The sequence below is a fragment of the Neomonachus schauinslandi genome, chromosome 12, assembly GCF_002201575.2.
Source record: "Neomonachus schauinslandi chromosome 12, ASM220157v2, whole genome shotgun sequence".
Lineage (NCBI taxonomy): Eukaryota > Metazoa > Chordata > Mammalia > Carnivora > Phocidae > Neomonachus > Neomonachus schauinslandi.
The window spans coordinates 80,113,196-80,139,072 of record NC_058414.1 but is presented as its reverse complement, the minus strand read 5'-3'; positions in this window follow the sequence as shown (position 1 = coordinate 80,139,072).

Genomic DNA, 25,877 nt, shown 5'->3' with positions numbered 1-25,877 from the left:
TCTGCATGTGTCACAGTCATCTTAAATCAATAGCTGTAAAACCCATCTCAAAATCCACTAAGTGAGATTCTCCTAATTCGATGTTGCAAAACCACCCCATAACCTAAGCCAGAAATGTTGGAGGTACTTCTTCTTCATGTAAGGTATGATTCTACATCCTACAAACCCCTTTACTTTGTTTTCTTCTATTTGTACCCACTGCCACTATCCTATGTTGTGGTAATACCATTTAACAGTTGCAAATAACCTCTTCACTAAAATTCTTGCTTGGAATATTCAATTATCTGACATGTCTCAGTAATTTGAAAATGCAGATCTGATCCCCTCTTTCTAATATCTACTTACTGATTTTTGGATAAACTAAAACTTAATATTGTTCATTAGGAAGTTCATTATTAGGCAGGGTGTACTTACCCTTCCATCTGCATTCCTTTTTAGAAGTTTTCACCCTTGGTCATAGGTATTACCTATGAGCAATATAAATGATATTCAACTCCTCACAAGTGCAAATATCTCTTTCAACTTTGAAACTTACAACAACTTTAGCAATTAGGCTTAAAACAAAAATAATGTAAATGTTATAAATTATGGATCAAGAACTTAATGTGGAATTAATAATTATTAGCAACATCCAGGCCAGTTAGTCAAAAAAAGATTGGAATTGATATTTTTTGCCAATTATATTTGTATTAATTCTCCATTTAATACACTATTAATTAAATTTCTAATCTATTATACTAATCATATTTGTAATTCACACAAGTTGAGGAAGGTGGAGGATATATTACTTAGATGACAAAAAATATACCAGCATGATGCAGGGAAGATATTACCTTGGTGCTTTCCACCTCGAGGGAAGTCTGAATACAAAGAAACCACTGAAACAAGAGTAAACTGGAAAAAAAAAAATAGAGGAGGGCATCAGTCATCAGATTTAAAGATATCCAAAAATTCCAGAAGCAGAAGGAATAGAAGAAACTGAATGCCTGGCAATATTTTGATTTGTAGCTACATATTTTACCTTGTTGGGTGCTAGATATTTTTCATTCCTAATAATATTCTTGAGGTTTATTCTGGGAAGCAGTTATTTGAGAACAGTTTGATAATTTTGTATCTTGCTTTTAAGCTTTTTTAGCTTTAGCGTAGGGCTAATTTTGTCTCCCTGCTGACGCACAACGCTCAGGCCTCTATCCAAGCCCCAAGTTTTCACACACTGGCTGATGAGAAGAGGAATTATTCTGGCCCTGTGTGTGATCTCCAATTATTGTTTCATCTATCTTTCCAGGCTTCAGGGATTTTTTTTACCCACATGCCTTTTCTTTTTTTAATTAAGCTTTTAATTTTGAGATAATTGTAGATTCATAAGCAATTGGAAGATATAATACAAAGAGAGCCCATGTGTCCTTTGTCCAGTCTTGCCCAGTGGTCTCAGTGATGACATCTGGCAAAACTATAATACCATATCTTACAGCAGGATATTGATATTGATACAGTTGAGATACAGAGTGTGTTCATCACCACAAGGATCCCTCAGGCTACATACTCTTCTTCCTCCCTGTCCCTTCACCCCTTTCTGTACTTAAACTGTGGGAAACATTAATTGATTCACTATTTCTAAAGTTTTTCATTTAAAGAATATTATATAAATGGAATCATATAATATGCAGTATTTTGTATTTGAGTTTTTTCTCAACCAGCCTCAATCCAGAGATTCATCCAGGTTGTTACACATTTCAATAGTTCATTCTTTTTTATCACTGAATAGTGTTCCATGGTATGAATGAACAACAAACTTTTTTAACTATTCACCTGCTAAGGGACATCTGGGTTGATTATTCCTTTCTGACTATTACAAATAAAGCTGCCGTGAACAATTCTAATAAGGCTTTTGGATAGACATAGGTTTTCATTTCTCTGGGATATATGCCTCGGAAAGTAATTGCTAGGTCACATGTGAGTTACAAGTTTAGTTATTTTAAGAAACGGACAGATTGTTTTTCAGAATTGCTTGCTGTTTTTTATATTCCCACCAGCAACATTTGAGTGATTCAGTAGAAACTGGATCAGTAGAAAGCACGTCCTCACCAGCATTTGGTATTGACAGATATTTTTAAATTTTAGTCATTCTGTTAGATATGTAATGACAGTTTATTGTGGTTTAATTTAAATTTCCCTAATGGCTGATGATGCTGAATATATTTTCATGTGTTAACTTGCCATCTGTGTATCTTCTTTGATGAAATATCCTTTAAGTCTTTTGCACATGTTTGTATTTTTACTTTTGTGTTTTGAGAGCTCTTTCTTTGTTCTATTAGATACTAGTCCTTTGTTAAATATGTAGTTTGCCAATATTTTCTCCCACTCTGTAGCTTATCTATTCATTCTCTTCCAGATTCTTTCACAGAATAAAAGTTTTTAATTTTTTGACATCTAATTTGTCAGATTTTTCCCTTTATAGGTCAAACTTTTGGTGTTAAGTTTGAGAACTCTTTACCTGGACTTAGACCCTGAAAATTTTTTCCTGTTTTTTTTTTCTGTAACTTTTATAGTTTTACATTTTATTTTTACATCCATGATCCATTTTGTGTTAATTTTTGTGTATTGTGTGAGACTTAGGTCAAGGTTCTTTTTTGCCTGCACATTTCCAGATTCTCCATCACCATTGTTGAAAGGCTGTCTTTCCTCCTTTGAATTGCTTTTGTCATTGAATGGAAAGTTAGAATGATATTTAAAGGGTTGTAAGGAGATTTTTTAAAAATTACTTCTTCTTTGTGAGAAAGAAAACCAAGGCTTATCTGATATATGGTAAAAACTTGAGATGTAAGTTTAGAGAGAAGAATAAATACATAAAACAAAATTGACCATGAAGACACGAAGGAAATAGAAAAGAAGAAATCTAAAAGAGGAGGAGGAGGAGGAGGGACAGAAAACAAAAAGAAAAATATCTCAAAATTAGCCACTCAGAGAATTTTGAAAACAGTGTAATCCATGATATAAGAACAAGATGTTATGAAATACAGATAAAGAAACAGTTTTTGAATTTAAAAATAATTGCTATATATCTTTTTATAAAAGGCATTGATAGGATATTTTTGTGAAATGAGAAAAGTAAAATCTAATTTTAATAACACTACATATTTAATTATAGTCAAATTTCATTATACCTATAATGAACATATTGTCAGAGATTACATTCATAGCTTTAGCACCTGATGATGAAATGTGGCTGAGACTAGCTTCTTTGTAATGAATTAAAGTGAAAATTGCTTTGATCTCAAGAAGAAAAGCAGTGCCCAGACATAACCTTCATCTTCTTAGCTCCAGAACTATTGGAGCTAAGCTAAGGGATCATTTTATTTTGCTGGGCTATTTGTGAATTTCTTTATTTTTAAATGAGTTGACAGATTTTAGATTGAAAGGTAATGGCGTTTTTATAGGAAGTCAAAGAAGTCAAATCTAGATAGAGTTCAGTTTACATTTGCCCCTTTATTTACTGAAAATCCAAAAATGTTGTATCATATAATCGTAAGCCAACAAAGCACTGTTTATAGAGAAAGCTGCCACTCTGTGATTGGCAGATAAATCTTGTGTTGTACAAGATTTTGCTTTTAGTGGATTTCCTTGTCATCTGATTAATAAAGCCCTGTTAAAACACAGATCTGTATGTAAGTTTTCATAATGATATTCAAGTGGGAAAGACTCCACCCATACTGAAATGTATTTATTGTCTTCTAACAGATTAAATATTCAGCGCAACAAACAATTTTCAGTGATACAGAGTGTGTTATACATAAAATACTTGGAGATCTGGTCATAATCCCAGTTCTGCCAGCAACTGATGATGACCTTGAGAAAGTATATGTATTCAATTACTCAATTATTGCCTTTTAAAATAAAGGTATATTTTATATTTGACATTTTAATGGAAGGTTGTTGCAGAGGTATCATCTGAAATATGTATATATTACAGTGATAGATATTGTGATCCCTGTCAGAATTTCTGAACCCTTCATATATTTCCTGATCCCTGGATGATGGGTTTTCCATAACTATCAGTTAACAGTTATTAGTAACCTTGAAGATATATTTTTTGTGTTAGAGTATAATGTGGTTCCAAAATGTATATAATCTCATTATTATTTTCAAATTTCATTAAATCTTCATACACAGATCCATATGCTCATTTTTGTTATCCATACAAGTATTCATCAGTATAGCTCTAATAGAGGAACATAACCCATTGCTTTTAGAGCCAGTGAATTTTACAAAGAAAATAAAAGTAGTTGCTCGTCTTTTTCATCATGTAGACTCTATTCAGCTTTATTTTGTTAAAATTATAGTGTGAAAAATATATGTATATATTAATCCCTCAATAAATTATTTTGTACAGTAAGTGTTCATATATCTATTTACCCTAATATTTACCTTTTATGATAGTTTTTATTCTTTTCTGAATTTCCATGTTTTCTCCCTAGAATCATTTTCCTTTTGCCTGAAGAACTCATTTTAGTATTTCTTTTAATATTGGGTGCTTGCTAGGAGCTAAGGGGAAGGGAAAATGGGGAATTGATAATAAATGGGCATAAAGTTTCAGTTAAGCAAGATGAAAAATTTCTAAAAATATGCTGTACAGTATTGTGTATTACATAGGCAATGATGCTATACACTTAAAGTTTTGTTAACATTGATCTATTGGCAACAAATTATTTTATTTACTTTTTTATTTGAAAAAAGGATTCTTTTTCCCTTCACATTTGAAGGATATTTTTATTAGGTCTATAACTCTAGGTTGGCAATAGTTTACTTTTAGCCTTTTAAAGATGTTACTTTATCAGCTGCTGGTTAGTTGTATACCTTTGAAGAAAGCATATCATTTTCCTGCCCTTGACTGCTTTTGAGATATTTTTCTCGTTATCTTTGGTTTTCAACAATTTCACTATGATGTGTTTAGGTGTGGTTTTCTTCTTATTTATTTACTTGGGTTTTGTAGAATTTCTTTATTCTCTGGCTTGATGACATTTTTCAGTTTTGGAAAGTTCTTGACCACTATTTCTTTAAATGTTTCCTCTTTCCCTTTCTCTCCTCCAGTCTGGGATGCTAGTATGTTAGACATTTCAGTATGTCTCTTATGTTTCTCTCCAAAGATAATTTGCACCATCATGTGCCAGGCTCACAGGAGCCGATCACCCCAATCCAGTTTAAGACAGAGCTGCTGATTTCAGGTTTTGGAGTCTCTTTTTTCTTTTCTTCCTTACTCCCTTCCCTCCTCCTCTTCATCTTTCCTCCCCCCTCCTTTCTGTCTGTCTCTCTGTCTCCTATTATATATATATATATAATTTTTATATGTAATTATATATATATATAATTTTTCATTGTTTCCCTCTTCTTGGATTTACCTTCATTCCTGTCTCATAGCCCTTCATTAGTTGCAAATGTGTATTCTGGAATTTGTACAGGATCTCTCTTATTTAGTGATTTCTGGATCTTAATTTTTGTGTTCTCAATATGATCAACTATTATCCCAAATCTCTCTTCTGCATTTCAGGTATCTCTACTTAGCTTCTTAGTCCCTTGCCCTTGGCAAATGTCGTTTTTTGTGTGTTTTTTGTTTGTTTAATTTAAATTCAATTAACATATAGTGTATTATTAGTTTCAGAGGTAGAGGTAGAGTTCAGTGATTCATCAGTTTTATATAACACCCAGTGCTCATTACATCACATGCCCTCCTTAATGCCCATCACCCAGTTGCCGCATCCCACCACCCACCTCCCCTTCAACTCTTGGCAAATGTCTTAAGGGAAAAACCCATATAAAGTATCTGTTTTACTTCTCTGTGTTACACTTTCTTGGGGCTCTAGTTCATCAATTTCTGGATACTTTGGCAACCCCAAACTCAATATTTGTCTCCGAGTTTCTCAAAAGTTGCTTCAAGTGTGCTGGATTTTTCTTCTGTTAGCAGAGGTCCTTTGAAACACTTCTTAGTGTTTTGCCTCATTCCAAAACTTGGTAAGCATCCCAAGGGCAAAGTGCTAACATTCTTCCCTTAGCCTCCTCCAGTCAAATGTATAGAAATGTTAGCAACCTAGCATCTGAGTATTTGTTCCCATATTGAGGTTATAATACTCTGCACTTTTTTTTTTTTGGCCATTTCAGCTCTAATTTACTCTGCCAGCTCTGAGCTTCAGGTATCAGAGTCAAGTGCATTGAATTAGAGTGAATAAATGAAGAAATTTAAAAAAGAAAAAGAAAATAGCATTACAAAAGAGTAGTTCATGATTTTTTCCCAATGCAGTTTGGCCATAGATATTACATTTTAGAATATTTGGTCATATTTTATGCTTTACTATTCATTTCAACCTGAAAATCTTCTGGCAGTAGACTATTTCAGTATAAATTGGCAGTTTATATATGCATGTAAAGTATATAAGGTGATATGTATCTGTTCTTCCTATTAAATAATATTATCCTGGAAACAGAAACTTTATCTGCTTTTGCTTCAAATATGCCATAAGCAAACCGAATGTGTTTTTCTCTGGCAAGAATTTTTTTTTTAACTTTTCTTAGTTGTAAACTTTTAGTTGGTCTATATTGTAGCTTTCTAAACTTGATAATACTGGCTTCCATTTAAACAATAACCTATAAACCATATCAACAATATCTGGCATTCACAAAATGAATAATCGATAAGTAATATTTTTTCTTGGTTTATAGTCCCCTTAATCCTTCAGAAACCATCACAAATCCAAATCATGTTCTCAATGTTAAGTTTTATGCTGGGATCTCATCTACAGTAGATAAAAGAGCTATACGTTTATATGCTGCAAGATGCCTCCCTAGAGGACGTGAAACAGCAGGTGTTAAAGAAAAAGCATAAGCTGCCCAGATTTCTCATTGCATTATGTGAAAATGGTCTCTACAGATATTTCTCTTCAGTATCAGGGTGTTTACTGTCATATCATTTTGTTTCCATTTATTGTTCAAATTGTAATAATATCAGGCCTTTGTTATTTTCAGAAGGTATGTTTCTGGAATTATATTTTTTTAAAATGCATGATGGCAGCATTAGCACATCCTGAGTGCCCCGTGATCCATAAAGCACATAACTACCCTTGATTTCATGGGGATTCTTTCTCATGTTCTGTAGCCTATATGAACAAACGGATAATTCTGAATAATGTACCATATTAAACCACATTTAGTAGTTTTCAACCCTATTATTCATAAATGTATCATTCAGTAAATACAGGAAGCCTTTTTTTTTATTTTTAAATTCCAGTGTAATTAACATACAGTGTTATATTAGTTTCAGGTGTACAAAATAGTGATTAAAAATTATATATATTACTCAGTGCTCAACGTGACAAGTGTACTCTTAATCTCTTTCACCTACTTCACCCATCCCCCATTCATCTCCCCTCTGGTAACCACCAGTTAGTTTTCTATATTCAATAGTCTTTTTTTTGTTTGTCTATTTTTTCTTTGTTCATTTGTTTTGTTTTTTAAATTTCACATATGAGTGAAATCATACGGTATTTGTCTTTCTCTGACTTATTTCACTTAGCATTATACCCTCTAGGTCCATCCATGTTGTTGCAAATGGCAAGATTTCATTCTTTTTTATGGCTGAATAATATTCCATAAATATATGTATGTATGTATATATATATATATATATATATATACACACATACCATATCTTATCCAGTCATTTGTCAATGGACAATTGGGTTGCTTCCATAATTTGGCTGTTGTAAATACTGCAATAAACAGAGGGGTGCATATATCTTTCAGACTAGTGTTTTTGTATTCTTTGGGTAAATACCCAGCAGTGTAATGACAGGATCATATGATAATTCTGTTTATTTTTTGAGGAACCTCCATACTGTTTTCCACAGTGACTGTACCAGTTTGCATTCCCACCAGTAGCATACAAGGATTCCTTTATCTCCACATCCTCACCAACACTTGTTTCTTACGTTGCTGATTTTAGGTATGTGTGAGGTAATATCTCGGTGTAGTTTTGATTTGCATTTCCCTGATAATTAGTGAGCATCTTCTCATGTGTTTGTTGGTCAGTACAGGAATTCTTATGTGGCATATTTCAACCTTATTTAGAAGAGGCACCTTTTATTAACTTCATATAAGGAAGGATATATGTAGAACTCCATGCTATTACGTTATCTGGTCCTCAACAAAAGGTAAGGCTTTGGGCTTTGGGGATATCTGGTGGTTTACATCCTGAGCTTCAGAGTATCTGCAGAAGATGAAGGATACTCTAAACTTCGGGACAGAATGGACTTTCTTTATTCAATATCTAGTAGGTTATTATAGGTATGAAAAAGATCTTGATATTACTCAGTGATTCACATGGCCTTCTAGGACTACTCTAAATGGGTCTGCCTTTCTATGGGGTGCCTTGGAGATACATAGCTTTCCCCATGATACAGTGTGCAGAATATCAGAGCTAGCCTTAAGCTGTAAAAGGCCCCCTGGTGCAGGATATACACTGCGATGCACCCACTGACCAGTCTTTTGAGTCTCTGTTCCATTCAGGGGTGCTGTGATTTGTGCAAGATTGTCACCATGAGTAAAGTGGAGGAGAGATTGAAAATGCAGTGTAAAGGGGGACATTAAAGTCTATCCAGTGGAATACTTTACGTTTCCAAGTATTCATTCTGATTTAGTCAACCTTCATCCTGAGTATATTTTACTTATATTATTCTTACTTCTAGTTCTCCTTTATCTTCTAAAACTAAACTCTGGACATGTTCAGACTTCTTGGAACCTAGGAGCTGAGGTCTTGTGGAAAAGTCAAGGGGTGGATGATAGTGCTCCTCAGGTCACACATTCCCCACACCTTTTTTTTCACATGTTCACTGCTCAGGACAGGGTTGTGGCAATTATACCATAGAAATATTCATGCAAGTGTACTCCAAATGAGCAAGATGAATTCTAAGCATATTCATTAAATCACTTTACTTACTAGTCAGACTTTAATACTGCTTCAAATAATGGTTACTGGCAAGTACTTTTACTCTTTTTAAATCACTAGTAATATTTTGGAAGGAGTTCCTAAAAACCGCTTTATTAAACATAAATTTAAAAGGTGCATTATTTTCAGTTCTTTTAGAATACAGATTTTCTTTGGCAGGACACATCCTTCTCTTTACTTAAAAAAAGGTGACTGTGTTTTAATCATTTCCTTTTGAGGCCAAGGAATAGGTATTCCATTGTTGTTCTACTCAAGTGTAGCTTGTTTCTCTTCCTGTTTAGTTAAAAAAAAAATTTTATATTAATGAGGTCAAACTGGAAAAAAAAAACTGTGAACATAAAATGATCATTGGAGAAAACACTACCACTATCATTTCATATTTTTGTCTACATCTCCTTATCATCACATAACACTCCACTGTAAATTGTTTTAACTCTTGCCTCCCCTTTCGTATGTGGCTTCCTTGACAATAGGAATTAGCCTTTATGTCTCCATTCCAACTGGCTAAAACAATATCCAGTAGATGTGAGTGGAACAAAAGGAAAGGGCAGTAAATGAAAGGAAACTTTTATGATTGAAAGATCACTTATGTTAGCATTCCAAGAGAAGCCTCTCCTTGTCTGGGACTTAGGTTTTATGTCATAAAATTCCCAATTTGTTCATTAAATTTAGGAAGTAGACATATGTGGTTGAAAGCAATATCTGAGTTTGGAGACTGTTTTGGGGTGCCATTCAAATCTCTGAGTCCATTTCCAGTTTTAAAAACAATACTATTGTATAATTTCATATTTTGGTAATGAAAATAAAAATATTGGATGTTCTGTATAAAATTACAAAGATAATAATGGTTTAAATTGGCTCACCAAAGTTTTACTGGTACCTGGGAATAATGTCAGCACAGTATATGTGCTATCTCAATTAACCCCCAACCCAAATAGCCCTCATCCCCCTGTGATGTAGGGATGAGTCTTGATTACATTGTACCATTAAGATACAAGGATTTTAACTAACTTAGTAAGTGATGGAGCCAAGGTTTGAATCTGAGCAATCAGAATCTAGAATCTATACGTTTAGATTAGATTGTGACGTTATATAAATAAAAGCTAGGCCTTATATTTAAAACAGAGAAAAATAATGGAAAAAATAGCAAATTATATTTTAGTTTGAAATCTAAGCATTGGGTTTTAAATTTATTATTTTCTATATTTTCAGGTGTGATCATGTGAAATATCAAGAATGAACAAAGTGTATAAAAACTACTGTTTGTATTATTTGAATATGTGCATGAATATGAGAAACATTTAATTGATGATTTAATGACTTTTGATCAAATAAAAATCTGTCAACTCCACAATTAGCTTTCTTTATTTAAAGGATAAATACAAGGTACTTTAGTAAATGTTCTCACATCACACATTAGATAACTTTTTACAATGAATATATAGAAAGGAACCATCTCTCTGTTGATATGAAGAGGTTTTTGAAAAACTTGACTTTTGCTTCTTACTGTGATAATCTAGCTTATAGTAGATCATTTCTTTTTCAGAATACAGTTAGAAAAACTGGGTAATATTCTCAACACAAGGCAAACAAACATCTATTTTAAAGCATTGGAGAAACAATGAGCCAGGTCACTTAGTCAACTATCTGCTGATTTCTGAGCAGTGGTTTTGGAGAATGAGAGAAGCTAAGATGAAACTCTTCTCTAAAAGAGAAGCTGTACAGTTTTCTATGTGGTGGCCTTTCATAAATTACCTTAGACTTATTCATAGCTATTTGATGCCATTAATTGTCACTGTAATTGATATTTTTTAAGTTTTATTTTTTAATGTCAGTAATAGGAAATAATTAATTTTCATATATCAACCTGTATCCTGTAATTTTGCTGAACTCACTTACTGATTTCAATACTTATCTGTAGGTGCTCTCTTAATTTCCATATTGTCTGCAAAAAAGGAGTTTTATTTTTTACTCCGCAATCATACCTTTATTTCTTTCTCTTTTCTTATTGCTTAAGCTATGACTTCCAATTCATTGTTCAGTAGAAGTGGTCATAGAAGATACCCTCTTTTTCCTTCAGGAAAATGGCTTTTGACATTTCACCAGGAAATATGATATATGCTATATGTGTTTTTGTAGATAACCTTTATAAGATAAGGAACTTTTTCTCTATCATTAGGTTTTTACATGTATTTATGAAGAAAAGATGTTGAATTTTATGGAATGCTGAGATTACATGATTTTTCTCCTTTATTTTGTCATTGTTATGAATTACATACATTAATTTTAAAATCTTAAACTCCAGTATGTACCTGAAATAAACACAACTTAGTCATGATATATTCCCATATTATACAATCTTGGATTTTAATTGTCAATATATTGTTTGTGATATTTATATTTCTGTTCTATCATACTTTAATTATCATTCAGTTAAAATATTTTCTAATTTTAGTTGTGGTTTCTTTTTTGATCCATGGGTTATTTAGAAGTGCGTTGATCTGTCCACAATAGCCAAACTATGGAAAGAGCCAAGATGTCCATCGACAGATGAATGGATAAAGAAGATGTGGTATATATACACAATGGAATATTATGCAGCCATCAAAAGGAATGAAAGCTTGCCATTTGCAATGACATGGATGGAACTGGAGGGTATTATGCTGAGCGAAATAAGTCAATCAGAGAAAGACATGTATCATATGACCTCACTGATATGAGGAATTCTTAATCTCAGGAAACAAACTGAAGGTTGCTGGAGTGGTGGGGGGTGGGAGGGATGGGGTGGCTGGGTGACAGACATTGGGGAGGGTGTGTGCTATGATGAGCGCTGTGAATTGTGTAAGACTGTTGAATTACAGACCTGTACCTCTGAAACAAATAAAACGTTATATGTTAAAAAAAAAAGAAGAAGAAGAAGATAGCAGGAAGGGAAAAATGAAGGGAGGGAAATCGGAGGGGGACTATGAACTCTGAGAAACAAACTGAGGGTTCTAGAGGAGAGGGGGTTGGGAGGATGGGTTAGCTTGGTGATGGGTATTAAAGAGGGCATGTACTGAATGGAGCACTGGGTATTATACGCAAACAATGAATCATGGAACACTACATCAAAAACTAATGATGTATGGTGATTAACATAATAAAAAATGCATTGATCAATTTCTAAATATTTGGTGAGTTGTTTAGATACATTTTTATTATTGACTTGGCTTAATTTCATTCCTTTGAAATTTGTTGATACCAGAATTGTGACATGGTATATGGTTAACTTTGGTAATATCCCACATGGATTTGTGAATAATATATATTCTTAAGTTATTGAGTTCTATATTTACTAAGTTGATCATGTTTCATAATCATTTTTTTTCAATTTTTCTATAGCTTAGAGATATTTCATCTTTTTATTTTATCAGTTCTACCTCTCCTTTTAGTTCTGGTAATTAACCTTAATGTCTACAAATTTAGAATTGTTATATATTCCTGGTAAGTGAACACTTTCATTATTTTTAAATGCCCTCTTTTATCTCTAGTAATGCTTATTGTCTTAAAGTTGTTTCTGATATTAGTAGAGTCAAGCAAACTTTGATTAGTATCCGCATGTTATATATTTTTCCAGCTTTTAATTTCCAACTTTGATTTTACGCCTGAGGTCTCTCTCTTGTAAAAGGGGTGATAATAGTCTCCAAAGTAACAGAGCACCGCCAACCTTTTTGTTTCTGTGCCTCTCACGTTATGAATATCCTGCAAGGTATGAGTAACAAAAAAAGTGAAAGCTGTTTATTTATATATAGAAGTTGTAAAGTATTATTTCTGAGAAATCATATGCATTTTTATTCTTATATACTATAAAAATGTCATCATTATTTTCTTGCACAAAAATATAGTATTAAACTAGTAAAATACCTCTTTCTTTAGTTTGAATTTGATTAAAAGTTATTTATTTTAAAATAATTATTTTATGCAGTTTTGCAGTGGGATTCCTGATTATGGTTTTCTCATAACTAAGGTGGCTTTCTCTAGCTTTTCCAAATACGATATTGTTATTACCTAATTAAAATGATATCATATCTATCAATTGGTTACATAGTAATGCCCAGTTTCTTTAACATGTGAAAATACAGTTCCTGCCTAGAGCCCCTAATTCTTCTTTTTAAAAATTCCCTAATCTTAAATTGCAGTTCTTTGAACTAAGTATGTGTGTCTTTGTGCTTTGAACAATCTCATCCTCACACCAGTAGAACCATTTTCATGGTGCTCTTAGATGGCTCCTGTTTCTTCAACACTGTGAACCAGTACATTTCTTTGGGGGAGCAATGTTTGACTGCAGCCCTCTTCCCCATTCTGGTATATGTAAACTCCTGAACACACAGCCACCAAATATTCTGCGCTCATTTCTATTATTAACATTTATTAAACTGCACTGAAATCCCTTATCTGTTCACTAGAAATAATTTTGAGGACAAGGATTATGTTTTTCATCTTTGTATCATTAATTACTTAAACCTATATAGCAGTGGACAATTTTTGTAAAGTGGATGAATTCTTTTTAAAATAAAAAGTCGTATCTTTATTGTGTACCACTAGCAGCATCCACTAGCCGCACTGCTTTGGAATACGAGTTGACAATCAAATGCATGATTCCCAATAGGCTGCTCTGAGAGTGTTCAAACTACTTTACTTCGAGAAAACCATCCGTGGAATGCCTTAGCTTTCATATAGCTAGTGACAAGTCCCTCCCCGAACTCATGCACTGATGACTGGTGTAACTAGTCTTGTAGTCCCTTTACACATGTGACTAGCCCTTCAGGAGCTGCATGCTATTACCTTGAGTTGCTCATTACTTGATAACAAGTGAAGGGGCTGGTACATAGTCCTCATCCTGTTTTTGGTATAACTAAGCTACTAACAGTACTTTAGTTACCAAGAGTCAAAATCCTCAGGCATATTCAAGGCTAGAGGTAAACTAACAGAGCCACTGTTAATTCTTCTCTTCTATTGCAAAGTGATTCCCTTGGGTAAACGAATTAGAGGATGATGGAGAAAGGAAGCTAGAATCAAACAAGAAAGGAAAAACTGTTCCTTCTATTACTGATTCCTCAAGGAAAGATTGTTGAATCCCGAGAGCATGTACTTTGTTTCATAAAATGACCTGAAACGAGCAGGTTTTTCAGGATCAACTTTCAGGGCCAATCCCCAACTCCCAGTTTCCCAATTCATCTTGTCTATAGCTGTAATCAGGACATAGATGCAATCAGGACAAAAGTGTAGCATCTTATTAATGTATTTAATGAGGGTTGTTGATGGTTAACAAGTAGCACCAAATGTAATATCATCAATGGGCATATTGCTACAGTAATTTTTCTATCCTTTCAGAGAACTTACCTACTACTAATATTGGTAATTATTATGATATATTCAAAAAGTTCAGGGGTTCTTGAATGACTTAACAAGATATTTTTTGACTTAATGAGATATTAAAGACTTTTTCCTTAATCAATAAAACAGATTTTCCAATTACAGAAAATTGTTTTTCTTTGGTACCACATGCATGTATAAACACCTAAATATCTTGGGATTCTCCAATCTCCAAATTTGTAAGATATTTTTCTTTGTCATAAAACAAGATACTTACAAGTCTATTAAATGTGTTTAATTTTACATACCTACATATAATTTTAGTATTATTCAAAATTTTAAGTGGCATCTATTTTCATGAGATTATAAAGATCTTTTAAATACAACATTTATTTTTGTTTTCAAATTGTATACCTCTCTGGACTTTTGAACATTCTTCTTTCTAAAATATACTGAATCATGAGAGTCTATGCATAGTGGAGAAGGTGACATATTTCAGAAATAAAAACGCTGAACACAAATCCCAAAAGAAGCAAATGAGAATTCCACACTGACGGTCACTGGGAACAGCAAACAAGACCATATTGTATTTTGTAGTTTGGCATCATGTAAAACATCACTTGCTGCTGTCTTCAGGGCATTCCCTTTGGGATGGAGCAGCCATGACTTGCTGACAACCCCTTCTTGTAAGATCATGGAAATATCCTAGGTTATTTCCAATTGTTTATAGGCGTCATTTAAGGGATCACAGCTGTGGTTTCACTTGCACTTTCCACCTGTCATACACTAATGGGCTCAGAATTAACACTTTCTAAAAGGAAGCAAAGATTCTTAAGAGATATATTTGGCCCCAACTTAGCCAGAGATGTACATAAACGTGCTCATTTTCCCATTAAGAAGAGAACCATAGAGGAATGCTTTTCTGCTCTTGGCAGATGGTGATAGAAACTCATCAGTTACTCTCAAGCTGCCTTGCCATAATGCTAGGGGAAAAAAAATTATCTACTAGTTAGATTTACAGCACTTAAATTATGATACCTTTTCAGTAAAGGCCAGAATTATCATCAGGGGAAGATGGATTAGTATTACCCATTATGTAACCAAATGCCGAAGGTGAAACATTGCATTTAGAATTTCAAGTGAAATAAAGAGGCTGTAAGATTTAGGTTTCATCTCCCAAAATTATCCAATAAGCTCATTAAGCCTTTTGAGGAGGGGTAAAGTATAAATAGAAAGGCAGACTAGCAATAATTATAGCTTTATACATATACTTAATTGGAATGAAACTCTTAAATCATGCATAATAAAGTAGTATGATTTAAGAATTTCATTCCCATTAAATGTGCATTTTAGGTTTTCATCTTAAGTATGAACATAAAAGTTCAGCTAAATGTTATGATTTAACATGAGAACTAAAGTAGATAAAATGAAAATAATGGGCCAAGATTCTGAGGAGAATGCTCTCCTTGATGCTACTTCAGTTTTTAAGGCAGGTAGTTGGAAAAACAACTTTCCTTGGGAAAAAAATAAAACCTGTATATGTATTTTTTTTACTGAAACCTATCAGAACATTTGCTATGCAAACAAGTTATTTAGCTATCTTATCTCTGTAAATATATTAGCCTATATTCCCAATTTTGTGGTGTCTACATTCTACAATTTACAACTAAGATGTAAATCAACAATTACCAAATTTACATCCTATGCGAGATGCATCCTGTCTTTCTTTTGACTCATCATTTCTCTACTTTATCTAGTTCTGGCAATTATTTCTCCATCAAGCACATATCATAGAATTTCCAAAGCTGAGTAGTTTCTGTTTACTCTCTTTATGTTCTCCCATTGGAGATTTTATATGATAAATTCAATTCTCACATTTAGAGGGATGATGTGACTTCTGCCATGACATATTCAACAGGTATCCAACATCAGTCAAATGCATAATTTTTACAAAGAGGCTGCTCTATTTAGTATTTTTATTTTCACCAATAGCACTGTAATTCTATCAGGTTTGAAAGTTTGAGGAGGCCCAGATCTATCTACTTTTAAACATGAATCCATTTAAAAAGTCAAATTTTCTTGGGGTGCCTAGGTGGCTCAGTCTGTTAAGCATCTGCCTTCAGCTCAGGTCATGATCTCAGGGTCCTGGGATCCACATCGCATCGGCTCCCTGCTCGGCAGGGGGCCTGCTTCTCCCTTTCCTACTCCCCCTGCTTGTGCGTGCACTCTCTCTCTCTCTCTGTCAAATAGATGAGTATAATCTTTTTAAAAAATCAAATATTCGTGACTATTATTTACTTGCCATTTTGGTCTGTTAAAAGGAATACAATAGAATCCAACTAAAAATGAGAAAAAAAATGCGTAACTCAAGAAGTTAGGCTTAGTAAATCTTACATTTTAAGAGGTTTAAATAAATGCCATGGGCAGAGAGAATAGCAGATGATTAATTGGGACTCAGAATCAAGTGAGGATCTTTAGAGAATACTTCATTTGAGCTGGGGTTGTGAAAATTATGTAAAATTTCAACAGGCAGAGAAAAATGTTTCAGGTAGAGTATGATTTCATCAAAACCCAGAAGAGTCAAAGCATCAGGCATATACTGGCTAGAGCAAGGGATCATTGAGAGACATTAACAGAAGATGAGAAGAGAAAGCTAGATTGGGAGTAGAATGGAAGCAGCCTTGATTCTAACCCCCTAAAAGTGGACTTTATTAAATAGTCATGAAGAACTAAGAAAGAGATGGATATGCTTTGATTTCTTTTATAATGATATCTTTGGCAGCTGTTATAGAATATATTGTGTTCCTCCAAAAACATTGAGTTATCTACAAATGTGGACTTATTTGGAAATAGAGTCTTTGCAGATGATCAAGTTAAAATGAAATCATCAGGGTAGACTCTAATCCAATATGACTGGTGTCCTTATAAAAAGGGGGAATTTAGACAGAAACAGACACATACCCCAGGGAAGATGATATGAAGGTACAGAGAGAACATGTAGAAGCCAAGAAATGCCTGAGGCTACTAGAAACAGAGAGACATGGAACAGATTCTCCCTCACAGCCTTCAGAAGATCAGCCCTGCTGACACCTTGATTTTGTACTTACAGCCTTTAGAATTATTAGATGATATAAACTTCTGTTGTTTATGCCACCTAATTTGTGGTACTTTGTTTTGGCATCTCCAGGAAACTAATTCAGCAGTGTTGTGGATTATGGATGTAAGTGTCTGGAACTGGAGGCATGAAAAAGCAGTTAAATAATAGCAATAGTTTGCAAATAAGTGATGATGTCACAAGATGTAGAAGTGGAAATATTGGTCCATATAAGAGAAGCGCTTTAATAAGGAATAGTAAGGTTTTCAGTAAATTAATTGTAGAAGAGTCAAAGGAAAGAAAAAAATAACGACTTAAAGGTTTCTAGTTTTGTCCATTTAGTTTATTGTTGAATAAGTGATAAAGATGAGACATTCAGAAGAAGTCACCTTGAAATGGAAGAATTGATGTTGTTTTAGAAATGTTTGAATTTGAAGTAACTCTGAAACTTTGGTTTGTTGTTTTAAAAGAAAATTTGAAGAAAGGTCTTGGTTGGACATAGAGACTTGAGTTGCATTACCATTTGAAGTAATGAGTTTACATAAAGTGGAGTGGAGCTAAAAATACCCTCAGCTAAAAATAGCTGAGGTTAAAAGTCTCAGGAACAATACTTAAAGATCAACTGATAAAGACCGGATTTGTTACAAAAACTCAGAAGTAGTCAAACAACAACCACAAGAGAGGAAAGTTAGAGAAGCTAAAGAAGAAAACAAGTTTCAGGACAGATGGAATGGGAAACATTTAAAATGCTAATTGAAGATGAAGACAGAGACATATCCATTAAATTAGACAAATGGATTATCATTGTATAACCTGATGATCATTGCTGGAAAAGAATACACAGACACTTCTGATATATTAGCATATTCATCCAAGAAGTAAAAAAGCATCCCTCTCAGAATAGCAAAGACTGTGAGGTAATTCATTTTCCTGTTTATTCCTCAACTTAATTTCAGACTTCCAAATATCTTTATGGTCACTTTCTGGTTGGTACGATTACAGCTCATTAAACTTTTTCTCTGGGTAGAACTATTTTGATGACACAGTTACTGAACTGTGTGCCGGGATCTTCCATTAAGCAGTGATTCCCATCTTGGATTTTGTCTCCCTCGCCTTTTTAAAGACTTTATTTTATTTCAAGAGGTTTTAGGTTCAAGGTAAAATTTAGAACAAGTACAGAGATTTCCCACATACCCTCTGCCCCCACACATGCATAGCCTCCCTCATTATCAACATCCCCCACCAGAGTGGAACATTTGTTACAATTGATGAACCTGCAAATGACACATCACAATCACCCAAAGTTCATAGTTGATATTATGGTTCATTCTTGGTATTGTAATTCTATGGGTTTTGACAAATTTATAATGACATATATTTATCATTATAGTATCATACAAAGTGTTTTGTCCTAAAAATTCTCTGTGTTCTGCCTATTCATTCTTCTCCCTCCCTCAATCCCTGGCAACCACAGATCTTTTTACTGTCTTTGTAGTTTTTACTTTCCCAGAATGTCATAAAGTTGGAATTATACAGTAGGAGTAGCCTTTTCAGACGGGCTTCTTTCACTTAGTAATATGCATTTAAGTTTCCTCCATGTCTTTTCATGGCTTGATAGTTCACTTCCTTTTAGTACTGAATAAATTCTGTTGCCAAATACCCAAAGAGAACATTTGAACTATAATTAATAGTTAAAACAGCTAAGGAAAAAGATATCAGAAAACACTTGGACTTTTTCCTGTTCCAGGGATACAGCTTGTCTTTGAAGACTATGCCCATATTAAGATAGATCACTTCATTTGGCTTTTCCTGTGGTCTTCAAGGACAGCTGGAATAAAGGGCATTAAAAAAACACTTGACTATTGTGAAGTTAAAAAAAAAAAAGTGAAGAATAAGGATGTCAAGTTACCTATTACTAAAAAACAGTAATTAAGTAGGAATTGAATGTTCATTTGAGAAAATATTTGTGGAGTCCTTCCTCTTCTCATGGGGTATCTCTGCTTCTGTTTTGTTTTTTTTTTCATATATTAAGAGAATGTACATTAACTATATAAATTGAGAAGACCCTGGATGCTTTTATTCTCCCCTCCCCCTCTTTAATTTGCTGGAAACAAATAGATCACTGGGAGGAGGGTACATGCATCAGCATTCCACATGGAAACTTAAAAAAAAAAAAAAATCAGGGGCACCTGGGTGGCTCAGTTGTTAAGCGTCTGCCTTCGGCTCAGGTCATGATCCCAGGGTGCTGGGACTGAGCCCTGCATCGGGCTCCCTGCTCGGTGGGAAGCCTACTTCTCCCTCTCCCATTCCCCCTGCTTGTGTTCCCTCTCTCGCTGTGTCTCTCTCTGTCAAATAAATAAATAAAATCTTTAAAAAAAAAATACCAATACTTGGACCCTACCCCAGACCTACTGAATCATAATTGCCAGAGGTATTTAAAACAAACTGCAAAATAAGTCCTCAGCTTTTTTTCTTATGAATAACTCAAGATAACAACCGCCATTGTTATAGGCCTTCAACAATGCTAATTTCAAATTTGTCAATCAGAAAATAATAAAGAAAAGGAGTAAAAAACAATAAATGATTTGGAGAACTTTGAGGAAATAAGTTAAGCCACCTTTGTGTATTTATAACTAGAGGCCAGATAGTCATTTACTTTAAAGGCAAATATAATGCAGGTCTTCGAGTATAACTTCCAAATATTTTATCATTGAGTAGACAGAGAAACCAATTTATTCCTTATTTTTTCCCTTGAACTGAACAAGGTTCTCATTCTCTTCCATCCCACCCCAGTTTACCATCAAATTCTAACAATCCTCCTTTCTTCTCCACATGCATTATAAACTTACTCACTTTTATTAAGAAAACCTGACCAATGCTTGATACATAAAAAGTGATCAGTAAATACTGTTTGTATTAGTTAATGTGTATCTACATTATTCTCAAATAGGAAATGAGCCAGGAAAAAGGATATGGTGAAAACAATGATGTAGTCCAGAATATTTAGAGAGCGAGCTTTAAATTGAAATGAGAGAAATGTGTGCTAGATACATATATGATGCTCAATAAATACCAGTTAATTATTTAAATTAACATCAGATGTGTTAATGGAGTAATTGTGGTCTGCATCTATAGTACTTGTACATAGGGCAGAAACAATTGGGATAATGTGGCTAAAACCAGTTTAGATCATTGGAAAACTTCTGAGTCAGAATCTAGATTAGAATACATCTGGTAGTCCTCTCCTTCCAAAGGATAGATTTACTTGAGATCTAAGGAGTCAATGGGTAAGATCTTATCTGTGTCTATATTTGTGATTTAGGCCTATGCTGCTCTGGCTGCTGGAGTCGTGGGGACAGCAGGAGGAAGGTGACACATTCCAGGTTGGAGGAGGAGTTTCAGGTACACCTGGAGGGAATTCTTTATAAGGTAGGAGGTTTCAAATAAAATAAGCTGAATTTACTACCTGAGCCTAAGCATCACTGTTCTCAGAATGGAGTGGGGAATTCTACTTGAATCCTTCCCAAAGCAGAGATCTGTGTCTCCTGAGAAGAAAGACGAAACTAAAAAAGTCATTTTGCTAATCTCTTTAAGACTTTAGTGGTTCCAGAAATGACGTTGTTAAAACTGATCAAAATTGGAGTGTAAAGCATTTGGGCTAGAACCAGGCTTCCCACTTTGAGAAAGCCTTCTGTACCCTTGGAGCACAGAAATATTCAATGTTCCCTTGGGTTGGGGTGCAGAAATCTGTATTTTGCAGGAGGGGAAAGGCAGTGGTAGGAATACTGTGGAAATTGTTGCAGAAAAAAGGGCTTTTGTGTGAGCTTATGAATGCATAGAAAGAGAAGAGTTCAGATTTAGTAAATACATCAATGTACTTTGTGCCTACAACCTAGGAAACTTCAGAACATATAAATAAAATACATTTTAAATAATAACTTTGATATTTGTTAGTCCACCTTATTTTAGTCATTAATTACATGATCTCATGGCACCTACTTTATTTTTTTAAAGATTTTATTTATTTATTTTTGCATGTGCACATGAGAGAGAGAGAGGGAGGGAGGGAGAGAGAAGGAGACAGAACACGGGGGCACAGGGGGGGGGGGGGGGCAGGGGGAGAAGCAGACTCCGCACTGAGCAAGGAGCCCAATGGGAACTCAATCCAAGGACCCTGGGATCATGACCTGGGCCTGTGAGAGATGCTTAACCAACTAAGCCACCCAGGCACCCTGCATCTCCTTTAAAAGTATAGGTGGAATCTGAAGCCTTACCTTTTTTCTGACTTATGATGGCAAGAAAAGATCAACTTACTCATCATCCAATCTACTGCTCTGGAGGATAACTGAAATATTTTATATACCTTTTTTTTTTTTTTGAGAGAGAGAGTGGCAGGGAGGGACAGCGGAAGAGGGAGAGAGAGAGAAACTTAAGCAGGCTCCATGCCCAACAGAGAGCCTGACACGGGGCTCTATCTCACGACCCTGAGATCATGACCTGAGTTAAAATCAAGAGTCAGACGCTTAACCGACTGAGCTACCCAGGTGCCCCAATTCCAGAATCTCTTTAGCTACTATTTCTCATGTGGGCTAGAATCTTGAGTTAGCTCTGGAGTCAGTGGTAAGCCATTGAGAGAGAAGCCACATGAGCAAAGACTGGATCCTTGGTCACATATGATGGCGGGCGCATCTGATTTTTATATGGCAACTGTATTGGAGTTTCTTGATATTTAGTTCATTAAGTGGTTAAGTTAAGCTCTAAGTAGTAGTAGCGATGGTATTTCTGACTATATTTTCTAGTTCAATTTCTTAAAATATAAAATTGCGCCCAAAATAAAGCCTATTAATTAAGAAGAAATACTTTCAAAATAAAAACATAATCCATATAATTCTTATTGCCTCCACTGCTGCTCCCTTATTAGTCCTAGATCACCATATCATTTTTCACATTGTTTGGCCCTGCTCCTGCACAGGGTGTTCTCAGTGTAGAGGCCAGAATGCTCCACTTAAAGTAGGTCTCTTCTCTTTGCAAAATCTTTCTATGGCTTTTAACTCAGTTGCATAGCCTAAGGTCATGACAACAACCTACTTGGCTATCATATATGATTTCCTACCACATGATTCTGTATCCCTTTAACTTTTGACATCTTCAGGTCATACTTTCACCCACCTCAATGTGCTCTAGTTTCACTGACTTTCTCTTTGTTGAACACATAGACTGTCCTCTAACTTTGAAGATTTTCATACTGCTCAATCTTCCTAGAATGAATGATCTTTTGCCAGGTAGCTGATAAGGCTTATTCCTAGTCTCCTTCAGATCATCTCAATTTTCACCCTTTCTTAAGTCACGACTTCCTTGATCACTGTGTATAAAAGAGCAAGTTTTCCTTTCCAGCACTGTCAATCCTCTTTCCTTGCTATATTTTTTCTTCATAGCACTTACTACCATGAGATATGACATCTATTTCACTGTCCAACTATTTACACTAGAATGTGCAGGTAAAGATGGAGCAAGTGTGGGAGTGAGAAAAGACAAGAAAGAAAATTCAAACAAGAAAACCAATGTTAGAGGAGACTTGACTTGCTGAAGTTATCACACCAGATAGGTGCAGAATCAAGACTTAGCCCCAAATCCACTAAAATATGACTAATCCAAGATTCATGTATGAGAACTTAGATGTGATTTGGATATTCATATTTCTGGTTCCTACCTAATTTGTCATGATAGCATCTCAGAACATATTTGTTTGGTTACATTCGCATTATTCTATGAGAGGAACCATGAATGTGAAAGAAATGTATTCCTTAAGGGCATAATATTATAATTATCGGATAATGTTATATTTAAGTGGGAGAAGAATGTTTTTTAAGTAGAGAAAAACTGGGGTTTGGTTGATGCTAATTCTTAACCAGAGTTGGGTCACATGCAAAGATAGCACCTTGCTTGATCATGATTAACCCAACAAAAATCTTTGTATTTATTTATCAGGTTTATTCTTAAATTAGTCTCTCTGAAAAGCACATTTCAACAATAGATTGATCCCCATGGCATTTTAAATCTTTGGGTGAACAGCTTAAGGTTAGAAATTAAAACATTCTATTGTATATCTACCAAATGGAGTTCAGTGCTGCAGGCATTTGAGCTTGTCTAAAAGTTCTGCAAAGAGTATCTGTTTTGTAAATGTCTTTTATAGTAAAGTATGAAGGGGTGAGTTTAAATGTTAAGACAAAAGAAAGAAAGGCATATGGAGAATAATACAGCTGCAAAGTTGAGATCACAATTGGCATAGTTCTTAACAAAGCAACAAAGCTGAATTTTGGAAGATCATGAACAGTTGTAATTTAATTTAGGAATATGTTACTTTGTTCATTTCTTGTTTAGAACTGAAACGTTTGTATGCAATTTAAGAAGGCTGGTTTCTTCATACCATCATACTACAATGTGATGATTTTTGTTTTTGCAATGTTTAATTTCTTTTTTTGGATGGACAAATTATCCTTGAGTCCCCTGCAGCCAACTGTAATGATTTCCACTGACTGCAGTAATGAGGGCAGAGCTGATTAACTTCAGGCCCTTTCCCACTAAAATCAGGAAACAAGTTACACACACACACGCACACACACAGGGATCTTGTTAAACAAACAAGAATATTCTTACTTTCCCTTCCAGCAAAAGGGAAAAAAGAAATCAGTGAATTCACCAACATGGCATTTGCCAGTTGGCCAGAGGATCAGGTCACTTGCGTTTCCTCCCTCAGCACACAGAGAGGATTTGCATACTTGGCTGCATTCTTGTTTTGAAGGACAGCTGCGCCAGGGATTCTGAGCTCAGTGGGACATGGAGGCGCTGTCTTAAACAGCTTTACTTTAACCCCTGTAAACAAAGAGTTACACTAGATTATAGAACTCTTCAAGGAAAATGTTAATTCAGATGTATAAAAGCTAAATAAACCTTTATTAATCCTTATACCTAAAACAAATACCTTTTTACTTAGTCTTTGATCACTGGATATTTATTTTATAGATGGAGGACTTGTGTCTAATCATACCTACTGTATTGTGAGGATTATCACTTGAAGAGGAGGCCACTCTTCTCCAGGTGTTGTTTTTGGTCTTTGCAAAAGAACAAAGAATCTTTTACAAGGAAGTTGTTACTCAGAATTTACCTTATGCCTCTACTGGAAATTGCATGTTGGTGAAATATACAGATCTGAACTTCTAAACTTCCTTGAGTATTATGGACTATCATTGTATGCTTTGTACTTTGCTTGGTACTATGCGGGCAACAAAGAAGTAAAAGAAACATGTCTTACTCTAAGGAAATTTCCAACCTAGTTGTTAGGCAAAAGATACCTAGAATTATACATTTACTACGTTGAGTTCTTTTACATATACTTCTTTTAGAACATTTACTACACTTCAAAGTTATTATTTACATAATTATCTTTCAAGTTCATGAGTACCTTCTAGGTAGGGGCCCTATCTCATACATAATTTTAATACCTAATCAATGACTCAAAATCTAATGTATAGTAGATACTTAATAATAGATTTTTTGTATGTACAAAATGTTTGAATTAGATATATATTTTTATGTAATATTAATATACCCTTCTTTTATCTAAACATTTGAACCCATTTCAGTTAAAAAGCCAATCAAAGAATTAAAAGAGTCATCCTTTATGTCCTTTCTTTTTTTCACGTATATATCCAATCCATTATTAGGTCTTATAGATCTAAGCAAAATATATATCAAATCTCTTCACTTCTGCTATTCACTGTTGTTATCCATATCACTACTATTACCTAGACTTCTGCTATTCTCTGTTAATGGATCACACCGTTTTCACTTCTTCTTTCCACTCTCCACACTTAGGAATCAGTGTGATTTTTTAAAAATGTTAATCTAGGTAATGTTATCCATAGGTTAAAACACTTTATTTAATGGCTCCCATACTTTTAGGATAAAGTCAGACACCTTATCTGACTAACAAAGCCCTACACGATTTGGTCCTGTTCTTTGTTTGCTCTCTTCCTTCCCGCCTAGCCCCAGACACATCATGTCCTTTCACAGAAGGCTCATTCCAGCCATGTGTTCTTTGGACCAGCTGTTTTCTCTGTCTGAAATACACTTCTCTCTGACTCTGGTATAGCTTGCTCTTCTTTATCATTCCTGCCTCAACTGGAATGCTACTTTTATATCTGTTAGAATGTTTATACCACAATAAATGAAAGAGTAATTTTATAATGGGTTTAATCATTTCACATATAAAAATTCTGGAAGGAGAACTATTACAGTGCTAGTTAATGCTGTCCAGGGATATCAAGGCACTCTATGCAGTTCCTCTGCTCATTCTCTTTACTTTCTTTTCAAGGTTACAATGCGTTCGGAGCACTGTATCCAAGAGTGATTAGATGAATACAATCAATACTCTTT